This window comes from Lithobates pipiens, unplaced genomic scaffold (assembly GCF_037356315.1).
Source record: "Lithobates pipiens isolate NorthernLeopardFrog02 unplaced genomic scaffold, aLitPip1_a1.2 Scaffold_1, whole genome shotgun sequence".
NCBI lineage: Eukaryota > Metazoa > Chordata > Amphibia > Anura > Ranidae > Lithobates > Lithobates pipiens.
The window spans coordinates 52,941,206-52,955,375 of NW_027507685.1; the positions used below are offsets into that span (position 1 = coordinate 52,941,206).

The 14,170-nt window shown below is 43.0% G+C and overlaps 1 long non-coding RNA gene across 1 annotated transcript; it reads right to left on the reverse strand.

The window, feature by feature from the left end:
* Window positions 1-3,873: 3,873 nt before the first annotated feature.
* On the reverse strand, window positions 3,874-7,542 carry LOC143999771 (uncharacterized). Its single transcript, XR_013278152.1, has 2 exons — window positions 6,495-7,542; window positions 3,874-6,097 (listed from the first exon to the last, which is right to left on the reverse strand). It is a non-coding gene; the product is annotated as an uncharacterized LOC143999771 (long non-coding RNA).
* Window positions 7,543-14,170: the final 6,628 nt, after the last annotated feature.

The window sequence follows — 14,170 nt, forward strand, 5'->3', positions numbered from 1 at the left end:
GGTACAAACACAAAATGGCGGAAATGTTACCGCCGTCACAGAGGGCTGTCAGAATGGAGCACTTCCAGGCCTTGCTTCGAGAAATGCTGCATTCTGCTTTTGCGTGCCCTGGCAGAGGAGCAATTCCCACTCCCAGAGAAGGCGTTGCGGGTATCAATCCAACAGCGCGTGCAAGAAGAGGCCGGTTTGAAGATGTGTTGGTGACTTATATACTGATATGAGGTCATTCTTTCAGCCGACCCATCGGCAGGTGTCATCCGGATCCAGCATCAGGGAACGCCTAGACCGCCAGGTGTCCGACTACATCGGGTTAACGGCCAATGTGGATGCTCTAAGGAGTGATGAACCCCTGGACTACTGGGTGGGCAGGCTTGACCTCTGGCCAGAGCTTGCCCAATTTGCAATCAAACTGTTGGCTTGCCCCTCGTCCAGTGTCCTGTCCGAAAGGACGTTCAGCGCAGCAGGGGGGATCGTGACCGATAAGCGTACTCGCCTAGCTCACGACAGTGTTAACTACCTCACATTTCTAAAAATGAATGAGGCATGGATCTCGGAGGAATTCAACACATGTGACCAGTAGACCATGTATATGTCTATAAACAATTTTTTTAATCGAGCACACAGACCTTCTTTCTTCATTTGGATCACTTCCTTGTACAAAAAAAGCACACCGTACTATATGCCCGTACCCTCCTGTTTGAAGAGGTTGAGCGGTGTCATATTTCTCCTGGGGCTGCTTATTATGAGGGGCTCCCACCATCCCTGTGCTATGCTGACATCCTCCTGGGGCTGCTTTTTATGAGGGGATCCCGCCATCCCTGTGCTGTGCTGACTTCCTCCTGGGGCTGTACCTCTGCTGTGCATATTATGAGGGGCTCCCACCATCCCTGTGCTATGCTCATTATGAGGGGCTTCCACCATCCCTGTGCTATGCTCATTATGAGGGTTGAGCCATGAGAAAGGTACAGAGGTGAGCTGTGGGCAGGGTACAGGGATGAGCTGTGGGAAAGGTACAGGGGTGAGCTTTGGGCAGGGGTACAGGGGAGAGCTGTGGGCAAGTTACAAAACTGAGCTGTGGGCAAAATACAAAAGTGAGCTGTGAGCAGAGGTACAGGGGTGAGCTGTGGGCAAAATACAGGTATCAGCAGGTTAAAGAGGTGAGATGTAGGCAGGGTACAGAGATGAACTGTGGGCAGGGGTACAGGGTACAGAGGTTAACTGTGGGCAGGGGTACAGAGGTGAGCTGTTGGCAGGTGCACAGGGGTAAGCTGTGGGCAAGGTACAGAAGTGAGCTTTGGACATGGGGAAGAGGTGAGCGGTGGACAGGAGGTGCAGCGCTGAGTGATGGGTGTTGCTTTTTTAGGGGAGAAAAGTTGTAACGTTTTGACTGGGCAAGATATTTACTTGGTGGGGAGCATGCATACAGCATAGTATACACAGATCCGTGATTTAACAATGTCCCTTTATCTCCCACTGTGAAAATAGGCCACACCCACTCTATGATGCATAACCCCCCCCACCCAGCCCAGCTACTAGCCATCATACTTAAAGCAGAGTTCCACCCGAATTTTTCACTCCTCACCATGCTGCACTAATGTGCATCCTTAAAATGAATTGGCAATTTATTTTTATTTTTTCTGTTTACTTAACTGATTTATGCCTGTATCTAACTTCTCTTCCTCCTCTAGGGGGTCGTGGTGCCCTGCGTCATTTCTGGATTTGCATTGGCTCCTATGGAAATTCTTGGCCAGCTTGGCATCGCATGACCCCAGTAACATTTAACATTGGCTCCTATGGAAATTCCTGGCCAGCTTGGCATCACACGGCTCCAGTAACATTTAACCGTGGCGTCTATGGAAATTCCTGGCTAGCTTGGCATCACACAGCTCTAGTAACATCTAACATTGGTTTCTATGAAAATTCTTGGACAGTTTGGCATAGCATGGCTCAAGTAACATTTAACATTGGCGTCTATGGAAAATCTTGGTCAGCTTGGCATGGCTGTGCACCGCATTGCACATGTATGAGATCAGCAGGTGCATGCTGGGTAGCCAGCATGCACAGAATCCAGGAAGAAGGACACTGTGGCTTCAGATGCCCACACTGGAGATGGCTGCGCTGTGCAGAAAATTCACAAAGTAAGAAAATGATGCTGCACAGATAAAAAACTGGGCATAGTTGCAGCATATCTTTGTTACATTGCATGAGGCATGAGTATTCTAGGGGTATTTTTATCTTAAAAGTCATATTTCGGCCAGAACTCCGCTTTAATGTACTGTGAGCTGTAGATGTAGTAACTAAAGGTACATATGAAAACATCAAGCAGCAGTTTCATTTTGAGGGAGGTTTGATGGCCAGCATTTTATTCTCTAAAAGTACTGTAAACGTTTCTGGGAAAACCACAGAGACTGCCATTGCTAAATTATTATTCTAGAAATTCTCCTTCTGCTACCTGGTGTTAAACCAAATGGATTTTTTCATTGACTAGAGCAGCTCTTCCCAACGTGGGTTCCTTGATTAATTGTCTTCCACCCAAGATGGCCATAGTGTGTAGAACATCAAAAGGACATTGGTTTTTCAGCTACTTTGAGGGAATTTAGTTATGTGGATTCCCTATATATTCAATAAGCAATAAGGGTTTGCTGCTGTTATATATAAAAAAAATACATTAACAGATACAACTTGAGTAATGCAAATCTGACCCTTGCTGCTTAGATTGAACCAACTGGCAAAAATAAGGTGTATTGACATAACAATGATGCACATTTATTTTCCAGTGTACATTGCAGAGAGTTGGGTGTCTTATATGCCCTTCAGTATGAAGCACATGTAGTATTGTCCAAAATGTATTTATATTTAACCACTTGCAGACCGGACCATTTTGCTGGTCAAAGACCAGACCACTTTTTGCGATTCGGCACTGCGCTTTAACTGACAATTGCGCGGTCGTGCGACGTGGCTTCCAAACAAAATTGACGTCCTTTTTTTCCCACAAATAGAGCTTTCTTTTGGTGGTATTTGATCACCCCTGTGGTTTTTATTTTTTGCTCTATAAACAAAAATAGAGCGACCATTTTGAAAAAAACGCATTATTTTTTACTTTTTGTTATAATAAATATCCCCCAAAAATATCTAAAAAAACATTTTTTTCCCTCAGTTTAGGCCGATACGTATTCTTCTACATGTTTTTGGTAAAAAAAATCACAATAAGCGATTATTGATTGGTTTGCACAAAAGTTATAGCGTTTTCAAGATAGGGATAGTTTTATAGCATTTTTATTAATAATTTTTTATTATTTTTTTTTACTAGTAATGGCGGCGATCAGCGATTTTTATTGTGACTGCGACATTGTGGGGGACCCATCGGACATTTTTGACACATTTTTGGGACCATTGTCATTTATACAGTAATCACTGCTATATAAATGCAGTGATTCCTGTGTAAATGACACTGGCAGTGAAAGGGTTAACCAGTGGGTGGCAGTGTAGGGGTTAAGTGTTCCTAGGGGTGTGTTACTAACTGTGGGGGGGTTGGGCTTTCATTTAGTGAACACTGATCTCTGCTCCAATCACATGGAGCAGAGATCAGCGTCACTAGTTGCTAGGCAGAATGGAGAAATTCTGTTTACTCGGCATTTCCTCCATTCGGCCGATCCGTGAGATGATCGCGGGGATGCCCGCGGCGATTGAGTCCGCAGGTCCCGCAACCGGACTCATGGGGGTCCCGACCAGCGCTGGCAGGGCGGCATTGAATATTGGACGTACCTGTACGCCAATATGCCTGCCCGTGCCATTCTGTCGACGTACATCGTCGTGCGCTGGTCGGGAAGTGGTTAAGGAATAGTATTACAATAGTATTACAATGACTGCAGATGAGATAAATAGATACTTTATTATCATAAACTCTGTGTTAAAAGCTCAAACAGTACAACATATATACATCTCACATTTTCCACAATTACACCATGGTGTGTGTGTGTAATTATAATGAGCATCATTTTAAAACAAATGTAATACACATTGTCCTTAAAAAGTACTTATTTACAAAGGAATAATAAAGTAAAAATGTGAAAAAACATTTTAAGTGCTGTTTAAAGTTTGACTCCAGGCAACATTTATATACATACAGTGCCTTGCAAAAAGTATCCATACCCCTTGAAAGAACAATAAATTCAGCTTGGTCACCAATCCACCCCATGCAGTGGTTGTACACCAAATGGGCAGACACAGATTAGGGAGGTCATCTTTCTGCTCTTAGTTTCTGCCCACAGGAATAATGACTGACAGTAATTTGCAAAGCAATAATTGACCAAGAGACCTGCATCTGCCCCTTTGACTCTGATGTGCACAGGATTATATGAAACTGGTATCGAGACTATATACACAGTGAGGGGAAAAAAGTATTTGATCCCCCTGCGAAGGGGTCAAATACTTATTGCACTCATTAAAATGCAAATCAATTCATAGCTTTTTTGAGTGCGGTTTTCTGGATTTTTTTGTTGTTTCTGTCTCTCACTGTTAAAATAAACCTACCATTTAAATGATAGATTGATCATTTCTTTGTCAGTGGGCAAATGTACAAAATCAGCAGGGGATCAAATAGATATAAATAAGCATGTGATTTATATGATATCTAATTGAAATTCAGCTTTTGGACTCACTGAAAGCATCACCCGGTTTACATCATTTTTGCTAATTACCAAATGCCACATCCCTTTTTAATGTATGTTGACCAATAACTGAATGCCAATCAAATTTTTCTGCAGAAATACCATATGACATCAAGTGGAAGATGAACTACAGATGAACTATTAATGTTAAGATCATGACGTCCATTTTGTACAGATTTACTTCTCAGCCCATGTGTCTTAATCTGTATAGACAATGAGTATAAAAGCACAGAATGAGAAGTCCTAGAAATTGCTCAGGAGTTTTTGGCAACAGACTGGATCTATTCACCATTTATTTGCTTAATTCATTCAATTTTTTTGTGTATTGGATCAATCACTTCCTCTTTGCATTTTTTTACCTACAAATAAAACATCCATTGTAATAGAAAAAAAGCAAGACAGGACCTATTAAATATGAGATCTGGGGTCAAAAAGACATCAGACCTCATACACTAAAATGCAATAATTAAAAAAAAACAAAAAACGAACTGTCGGCCGAAGAAGAGGATACCGGGGTTATGGCAGCTAGCTGCTGCCAGAACAAAGATATTCCTCTTCAAATTTAGGATGTAGGTTGCCATGTGGAGGTCCATAAGTGGTTAAAATCAACTCCAGACTCCTTTTTCCCCCCCCAACAATCCCCTCTAGAGTAGACTGAGGGTGGGTTTTTCACTAGTCAAAGAAGACATAACCACCATTTTAGGAATGTGTAAGCTGTACTAAATGAAACTCAAGCCATATACATGGGGCAGAATCCATCTGAGCTAGCCAGCATAGCAGGGGATCTGTCTGCTGATACCCGCTGAGTGGTAGATGGCAGGTCCATGTTCACTCTGCTTATGCAGAGCTGATAAGGACAGGATCTCCTCTCCTCTATGGGTGGTCAGATGTAAACGGACCACCTCTTCATTTACACCCGACTATCATCCAATCTGATCTGCTGGACAGGAGGGGATCCCCATCTGTTTGTTTTTAGCGGATCAGATTGCGTGTAGAGGAGTGTAAACATCCATTTACACCTGTCGCTCCATAGAAAAGAATGGAGTTTCCAATCGTGTGCACCTGAATATCGAACAGTTTGACCCGATTGGATGGTTCATGTGAAAGTCGCCTAAAGTTAACACATATCAATGCTTTTTCTCATGGGCTAATAGAACAATTGCTAAAATAAGGTGCAGGAGCAATAGAAGTACACAGGATCAATACAAGAAAATCCCACATTGATGTCTAAAGCAGTGTTTCTCAACTCCAGTCCTCAAGGCGCCCCAACAGGTCATGTTTTCAGGCTTTCCTTTATTTTGCACAGGTAATTTGATTAGTTTCACTGCTTTTCTAATTACCACAGCTGTTTCATCTGAGGGAAATCCTGAAAACATGATGTGTTGGGGCGCCTTGAGGACTGGAGTTGAGAAACACTGGTCTAAAGACTTAGGGTCCTTTCACACGGGGCGGATCAGTTCTGATCCGCCCCGTGGATATCCGTTTGCTCAGCGGGGATCACTCCGCCGATCCCCGCTGAGCAGGGAGATGACAGCTCCATCTCTGCACACTGCGCAGGGACGGACCTGTCACAGCGCCGCTCTCCCCTATGGGAGATCGGATGACGACGGACCGCAGTGCCCGTCGTCACCCGATCCGATCCGCAGACGGATGGAAAAATAGCTTTTTCCTCCGTTACACTTTTTCGGATCGGAGCGGGTCGGATGTCAGCGGACATGTCACCGCTGACATCCTACGCTCCATAGAGCTCTATGGAGCACCCGTTCAGGTCCGCCTAAAAAAACTGACAGACGGGCCTGAACGGGACGTCAGTGTGAAAGAGGCCTTAGTTTGCAAGTGCCAAAATGTATTAATACAATTTATTTTCACTTTAAGCTGGACGCAGTCTTGCAAAGTGAGACACACAAACCAAAAAATACACATTTATGGGGAAATCCCAGAATTTACAAAGTTTTGGCTGTCAGTTGAATCTGCTTTAAAGATAAATTCCAGGTATGGATATTTTAAACATGGTTACATTGTTCCAGCTTGGACCAATGTAACTATGCAAATACCATACCTTTGCAGATGCCTCTGGTAGCTGGAAACGATTGAAGTAGACTCCATTACTCCAGTGATCTATACTAGGTTTAGGGTATGTGCCAAGTGGCTATTATGCTGCATTGTGTGAACACCATTGGTCAGCCACTCAGCATGGGCACTTTTCAAGAATGTAGACTATTGCAGTTTTTACCCAATTTAAAGGGGTTGTAAAGGTAAATGTTTTTTCACCTTAATGCATTCTATGCATTAAGGTAAAAAAACATCTGACAGTGCCGGCGTCCCCAGCCCCCCTGTTTTACTTACCTGACCCCTCAAAAAAGTCCTGCGCTCGTTCCCCGATGTCCTCTTCGCCACTCAGCCTGGCCGCTGATTGGCTGGAGTGGATGGATTGAAAGCAGCACATCCAATGGCACGGCACGCCGGGGGTGGGACCGTGTGATACAGCGAGCGGCTATAGCTGCCGGCTGTATCACGGGAGCGCGCCCGCAGGTGCTTCTCACCATGCGAGGGAGCTTGCATGAACATGAGAAGTACCTGCGGGAGGAAGCCGAGACAGCCGCCGAGGGACCCCAGAAGACCAGGTTCGGAGCCACTCTGTGCAAAACGAGCTGCACAGTGGAGGTAAGTATAACATGTTTGTTATTTTTTTTTAAATAAAAAAAATACCTTTACAATCCCTTTAAGTTTTTCTGAGTGTCCTAACACAGGTATTTTGCGGAACTGCATTCCATCCAACACATACCTCAAGAAAGCCCTAAGGGTAAATAGCTGCACTATACAAACAGTGGCAGTTCTTGTCACAGCAGGTTGTAATCCCCCCCCCCCCCCCCCCCCTTTGCTGTATATTCTGTTGCTACTAGAAAGTAAATCAAATCAATTCATGCTTCCATGATAAAATCTGTATTGAAGAAAATATGTCATTTTCATTGCTGACCTGCTTCTGAAAATGCTAGTTGCCTGAATTTCTCAGACTTAAAAACTCTCCTAGTCACTAACCCAGAGCAGGCATACAGTCAGTGGGAGTGAAATCAGAACTCCCGATCTGCACACTTGAACCAGAACTTTGACTCGGAGACCTAGAAGTATTAAATCCACTGGACTGGTATGACAGCCAGCCAAATGGCAGTGAGATCAGCAATGGTAGCCCCCACCCATATTCTCCCACTACAAGTTTCATTTAACATGCATATTTAGCTATGAATCAAAACAATATGATAAAAACGAAGTGGGTTGACACTGCATTTTACAACTAAAAACATAACAGGTGTAAGGAGGTAGGAATATGTAGGTTTGGTGCTACAATGAAGTTCTAGATAAAGCCTGTCCCAATATGCCTTTCATAGGCTAATCTGTAAAGATTATTAACAGTATGGTCACTTATAAAAGGGGTATGCCAGTGACATTTTACATAGCAGGGCATAATGTAAGTCACAAAGTAGGGCATATTTTTTCTCAAATCACAGCTCTCAGGGGTTGTAGACCTTACATAGAACACATGACTCGCATTACTTTGCAAAGACATGGGACACTTCTGCTGCCAAACTCAAGCTTTAGACATTGTTTTTTTTTTTCTATCTCGCCCGCAGACAGAGAACACCTTCTCCAGTGCTGATATTGTCTCTTTCTCAAGGCCCGTACACACGATCGGACTTTTTGACAACAAATATGCAAATTAGCTGTTAGCAACATCCGACCATGTGTATGCTCCATCGGACAAACTTTTTTAGTTTTCATCTGTCTTTTGTTGGCTGTGCAAACCAACAAACTTTTCGACAACATAAGTCCGATGGAACAAAGTCCAATCGTGTGTACACAAAACCACCGGACTTTTGTACAAAGTACAAACAAGCATGCTCAGAACCAATGCAAAAGATCAGACAACAATACAGAAGTTGACCAAAGGTGGCACTGGAGTAATTAAATGTCCTCTTTTGAAGTGTCGTCAGTACGTTGAAATGTCACTACGTTCGTGTTTGTTGCCTAAAAAGTCAGATCGTGTGTATGCAATACAAACTTACGGCCAATGCCCTGTGGACAAAAATCCAAGGGACAGTTTGTACAAAGTCCGATTGTGTGTGTATGGGGCTTCAGTCTTACTTGTCCAGCTTGAGTACCACTAGCCTCAAAACCGTTCCCATCAGGGATTATAACTTTTCTTTCTGGAGGAACATGGGAGAATAACGTTCACCTAAGATGAGGGAACAGTTATGTCCAATAATCACATCAGAAGAGCATTTAACATCTCCAAGGAAAGGCAACAGCTATCACTACATCAGGCTGCATCCTTCTCTCTGTTCCGTTTTGCTCAACAGAAATGATGTATACTCCTACCATTACAACTCTTAAATCCTAAAACAAGTTTGCTGCAAAAGTAGTATTATACTTACTCTCCCGCAGCCCATGTCCACTGTCTTTACTAATTGAGTGTTACAGCCTCTTTTGGAGCATTTCAACACTCTTGGGAGTGATCATTGCGACACAAGGCCCAGTGGATAGAACCATACTGCAGTATAAAGTATGGGCACCTGACACTCCCAAAAGCGTTGAATGTTTATGCCCCGTGACACATGACTTTCCGACAACAAAACCATGGATTTTTGTTCAAAGGATGTTGGCTCCAACTTGTCTTGCATACACATGGTCACACAAATGTTGACCAACAATTACAAATGTAGTGACGTACAAGACGTACGTGGTATCTCCATTACAGATGCTAGTTTTACAAGACCGAGCGCTTCCTGCTCGCACTTGATTCCAAGCATAGGTGAACTTTTGTGCGACAGACTTGTGTACACAACGATTGTAAAGTCCGACAAAAAAGTTTTGTTGGCGGAAAATTTGAGAACCTGCTAGCCAACATTTGTTGGCGGAAAGTCAGACAAAAAATGTTGGCTGGAGCATACACACACGGTCAGACTTTCAGCCAACAAGCTCACATCCAACATTTCACGTCAGAAAATCCAACCATGTGTATGTGGCATTAGAGTGTGAAAAATGCTTTTCGGTGTTGGTCAATGTATTTGTCAGCAAAGACAAGTGTGCAGCACACCATAAAGATCAGTAAATTCTATGTGGCAGATTTACTAAATTACTAAATTTTATCCGTTGGCTCAGAAAAGCTATAATCTGATTTGATGTTCCAACTAAAGCTTTAATGAAAATGTATTCCTTTAAACTGGTAGTAAACTCTGTTACACCACTTGTACTTACAGGTAAGCCTATAATAAGGCTTACCTGTAAGTACTGTGAATATCTCCTAAACTTACAAAGTTTAGAGGATATTCAGAGTGCATGCAGCCGATGATATCACTGCATGCGCTCTGAAGAGCCCATGCCGTAAATGCCAGCTGCGTGTGTGAGTAAAGCGATCGCACCCCCGGCCACTCATCTAGCCGGAGGCCACAAACCCAGAAAGGAACACCAGGGGAAGATATCAGCTGTCTCAGCATGGACATTACTGCACTGGAGGGCTTCATTCTGAGGTAATTTTCTCATAATGTGCTAGTAGGTGATGCATACTAGAACATTATGCTATTGCCTTGCAGTGATTTTTTTTTTCTTTAACCACCTGCGGTTTACTACCGCTTTAAGGCAAGTTCACACTTTTGAAAAGAGCTGCATTTTTGTGAAGAAAACTGCAGCTCTCCACAAGGGAACATGGAAAACAATGGTTTTTATGTGTTCAGTTCACACTTTAACACAGTTGTCAACTGCATTTTTCCACACCACTCCGCACATAAAAGCAGTTGAACTGATCAAAAATGCACAGTAAACCAATACAGCAGGTAGTAAAGAAGAAAACAAATTGATGGCTGGCAGATGTTTGGCCTGGGCAGTGACAGCTTCCTGGAATTCTAAAAAGCTCACAAGAAAAAAAATGCAGCTAAATGCGTTATGTAAAAAAAGCATAAAAACGCTGGTAAATGCATATAAAACACATGTACCCTGTTTCCCCTGAAATAAGACCTAGCGTGATTGTCGACGATGGCTGCAATATAAGCCCTACCCCCCAAATAAGCCCTAGTTAAAGTCCTTCTATGTCTTATTCTCAGGGTAGGGCTTATTTTTGGGGAAAGAGGATGAGGTTTATTTGGGGGTAGGGCTTATATTGCAGCCATCACCGACACTCATGCTAGGTCTTATTTTAGGGGAAACAGGGTAAAAGCAGATGAGTGCATATTCATTTTTACCTGTATTTTTCATGCACGTATGTGTGAACCTGCCCTATCTTTAGAAAAAAATGCATTAACACAAAACATATTTCTTTATATCCTGTAAGCTTTGATTAAATGGATAAATAAATTTAGGTACAGTAGTAAGTACATTTCTATTCAAGCAGTTCATGTTGTAAGAGTTCAATATCCATTGAATCAATTACATGTAAACAACTACACATAGAACAAAGTCCTTAGAGGCTTCCTGATAGCTATATTTTAATGAAATGCTTATCATTTGGCTTTAAATAGCAATCTCAACCCTGCCTGCAAGCCTGAATATGCTAGAGCGATTTTTTTTTAAATTAATAAACATGTTATACTTACCTCCACTGCAATGGTTTTGCACAGAGAGGCCCTGAACCTCCTTATTCAGGGTCCCCTGCTAGCGTTCTAGGCTCCTCCACAAGAAGCCGCTTCCTATGGTGGCACACATGTGGACTCAATCCCGAGCTGGGCTGTGTGTGTCTATTGACGGACACACAGCCTAGCTCAGACCAGCTCCCTCACAGGATTTGACTGACAGCAGCAAGAGCCAATCGCTCCCTCTGCTGCCTTCATGTCCAGGGAGGAGGGAGACAGTGCAGCGCTACCAGTGCTGGATCGGACTCAGGTAAGTATTTAGGAGGGGCTGGGGGGAAATTCTGACCATGGAAGGGTTTTTACGTTAATGCGTTAAGGTAAACAAAAATGTAAGCCTTTACAACCACTTTAATTAGTATAGTTTGCGAGAATGGCACAGAATTGCGATCAGATATTGGATTTATTATATTTCTCCTGTAAACATAATTGCAAACATGATAAAGTAAAGGTTTAAGCAACCATAGGTCCCAGCTAGTATTCATCTAGAGCAGGTTAATGCCCTGTACACACAGTCAGACATTCCGAAGACAAAATCCAAAACTTGTCTTGCATACACACAGTCGCACAAAGTTGTCGGAAAATCCGATCGTTCTGAACGTGGTGACATAGAACACGTACGATGGGACTATAAAGAGGGCAGTAGCCAATAGCTTTCATATCGTAATTTATTCTGAGCATGCGTGGCACTTTGTCCGTCGGAATTGTCTACTCACGATCGGAATTTAAACAATCGGATTTTGTTGTCGGAAAATTTTAGATCCTGCTCTCAAATTTTGTGTGTCAGAAATTCCGACGGAAAAAGGCTGATGGAGCCCACACACGATCGGATTTTCCGACAACAAGATCCGATCGCACATTTTCCATCGGAAAGTCCGACCGTGTGTACAGGGCATAAAACTAAAAAGATAGAAACATAATTGGCTATTTCACATTCCATCAATCACACTTAATAGTAAGTTAAGTGACATTATACAGCAGCCTTCACTCTAATTCTAAACATTAACATGTCAATTTCCAGGTTTCAACCACTTTATATCAACTTTTAACCAAAAGACCAAAAAAACAGAAATGTGACCTATCGCCGGCATCTGCATTTTGTGGTTAAAAGTACTTAAAATTGTACAGTCATTATAAAGCTGGATAATCACTCCCAAGCTGTGTTTAAAGTGAGTCTTAAGCTATACTATGAATATTAAAACATTTGCAAATTCTTATTCAGCAGTAACCAAGTTAAACAGCAACTCAAGGACGTCTGTAAAAGCAGGCACAGTGGAGCAATTCATTCAAGTTTACAGTAGAAGCACTGAAGTTAAAGTCCAGAGAATCACAAGAGAGATATACACCACCGCTCAAAGGCAGGTCCTGGGAACTCAGAGATAATTGCTCCAGGTGAAGGGATCTGGGTGAGAGCCACAGCATGCAGATAATATGAGTAAGCACTAGCCTTAATGCGAAACATGTCAGCTGTTAGCACATTTCGCTGTGATGTCATTTGCTGTGTCCTAAATATTATTTGAATAAAGCATAGTTTTAGCATTGGAGTGCGGCCGTCCAGAGTTCTGTCATTATCCACATTAGAAGCACTGAAGTTGTCTATGTCATTCCTCTCACTAGCTCTGCTCTCCCTCCCAGCAATAACTGAGCAGCCTGTTTTCTGTTTTGTTTTTTCTCTCTAATGTAAACAGGAGTGTGGAGAAGGGTTAGGCTCGGTTCACACAGGAGGCGGCACGACGCGGCACGACTTGCCGCGCCGCGACCTGACAAGTCGCCCCCGTTCTGTACTACGGAACCGTTCTAAGAGGAGCGACTCAAGTCGCTCCGACTTAGAAAAAAGGTTCCTGTACTACTTTTGGCATGACTTCGGGCGACTTGCATTGACTTCTATACAGAAGTCATTTTGCAAGTCGCCGCTGAGGTCTCGGCAGGTCCCGGCGCTGCAAGTCGTGCCGCGTCGTGCCGCCTCCTGTGTGAACTGAGCCTTAGCTAAGCTGTTGAGAGAATGACTTGTACAATGTTGGTGCTTCTGCTGTGAAATTTGAAGATGAATTGCTCCACAATGTCTGTAGCTACATGAGTTGATGGGGGGCTTGCTTTATAGGTTATTTAAGGTTATTTATAGGTTATTTACTGCTTGCTAATAATAGGTAAAGAATTGTATATCCATAGTCTGTGGACACATGTTCACAACTACTGTGAGGAACACAGGGACTCCCATTACTGATCTCTTTATTAAAAAGACTAGCTGCCTGGATGTCTCTGTTAACGATTCCTAATGCCGCGTACACACGAGTGGAATGTCCGACACAAAAAGTCAGACGGGAGCTTTTCATCGTATATTCCGATTGTGTGTATGCCCCATCGGACGTTTTACGTCGAAAATTCTGACGGACCTAGAAATAGAACATGTTCTAAATATTTCCGACAGAACCAATTCCTATCGGGAAAACTGCTCATCTGTATTCTGTTCCGACGGACCAAAAAACGACGCATGTTCTGAAGCAAGTACGAGATGGAAGTTATTGGCTACTGGCTATTGAACTTCCTTTTTCTAGTCCTGTCGTATGTGTTGTATGTCACCGCATTCTTGACGGTCGGACTTTGGTGTGATCGTGTGTACACAAGACAGTTTCAGCGGAACTCCGTCGGAAAAACCTTCAGCGTTTATTCCGATGGGAAAACCGGTCGTGTGTACAGGGCATAAGTTATTGATCCAGATCAGACATGCAGATTAAAGGCAGACTGAAGTCCTGACCTGCATGTCTGTTCCAGCCTAGTGACTTTTGAAACCATTGGAATGACAGAAATGTAACTAGGGAATTTAACAAAAAAAAAAAAACTCCATACTACAAGTTTCCTTAAACATTAAGCATAGCTCATACA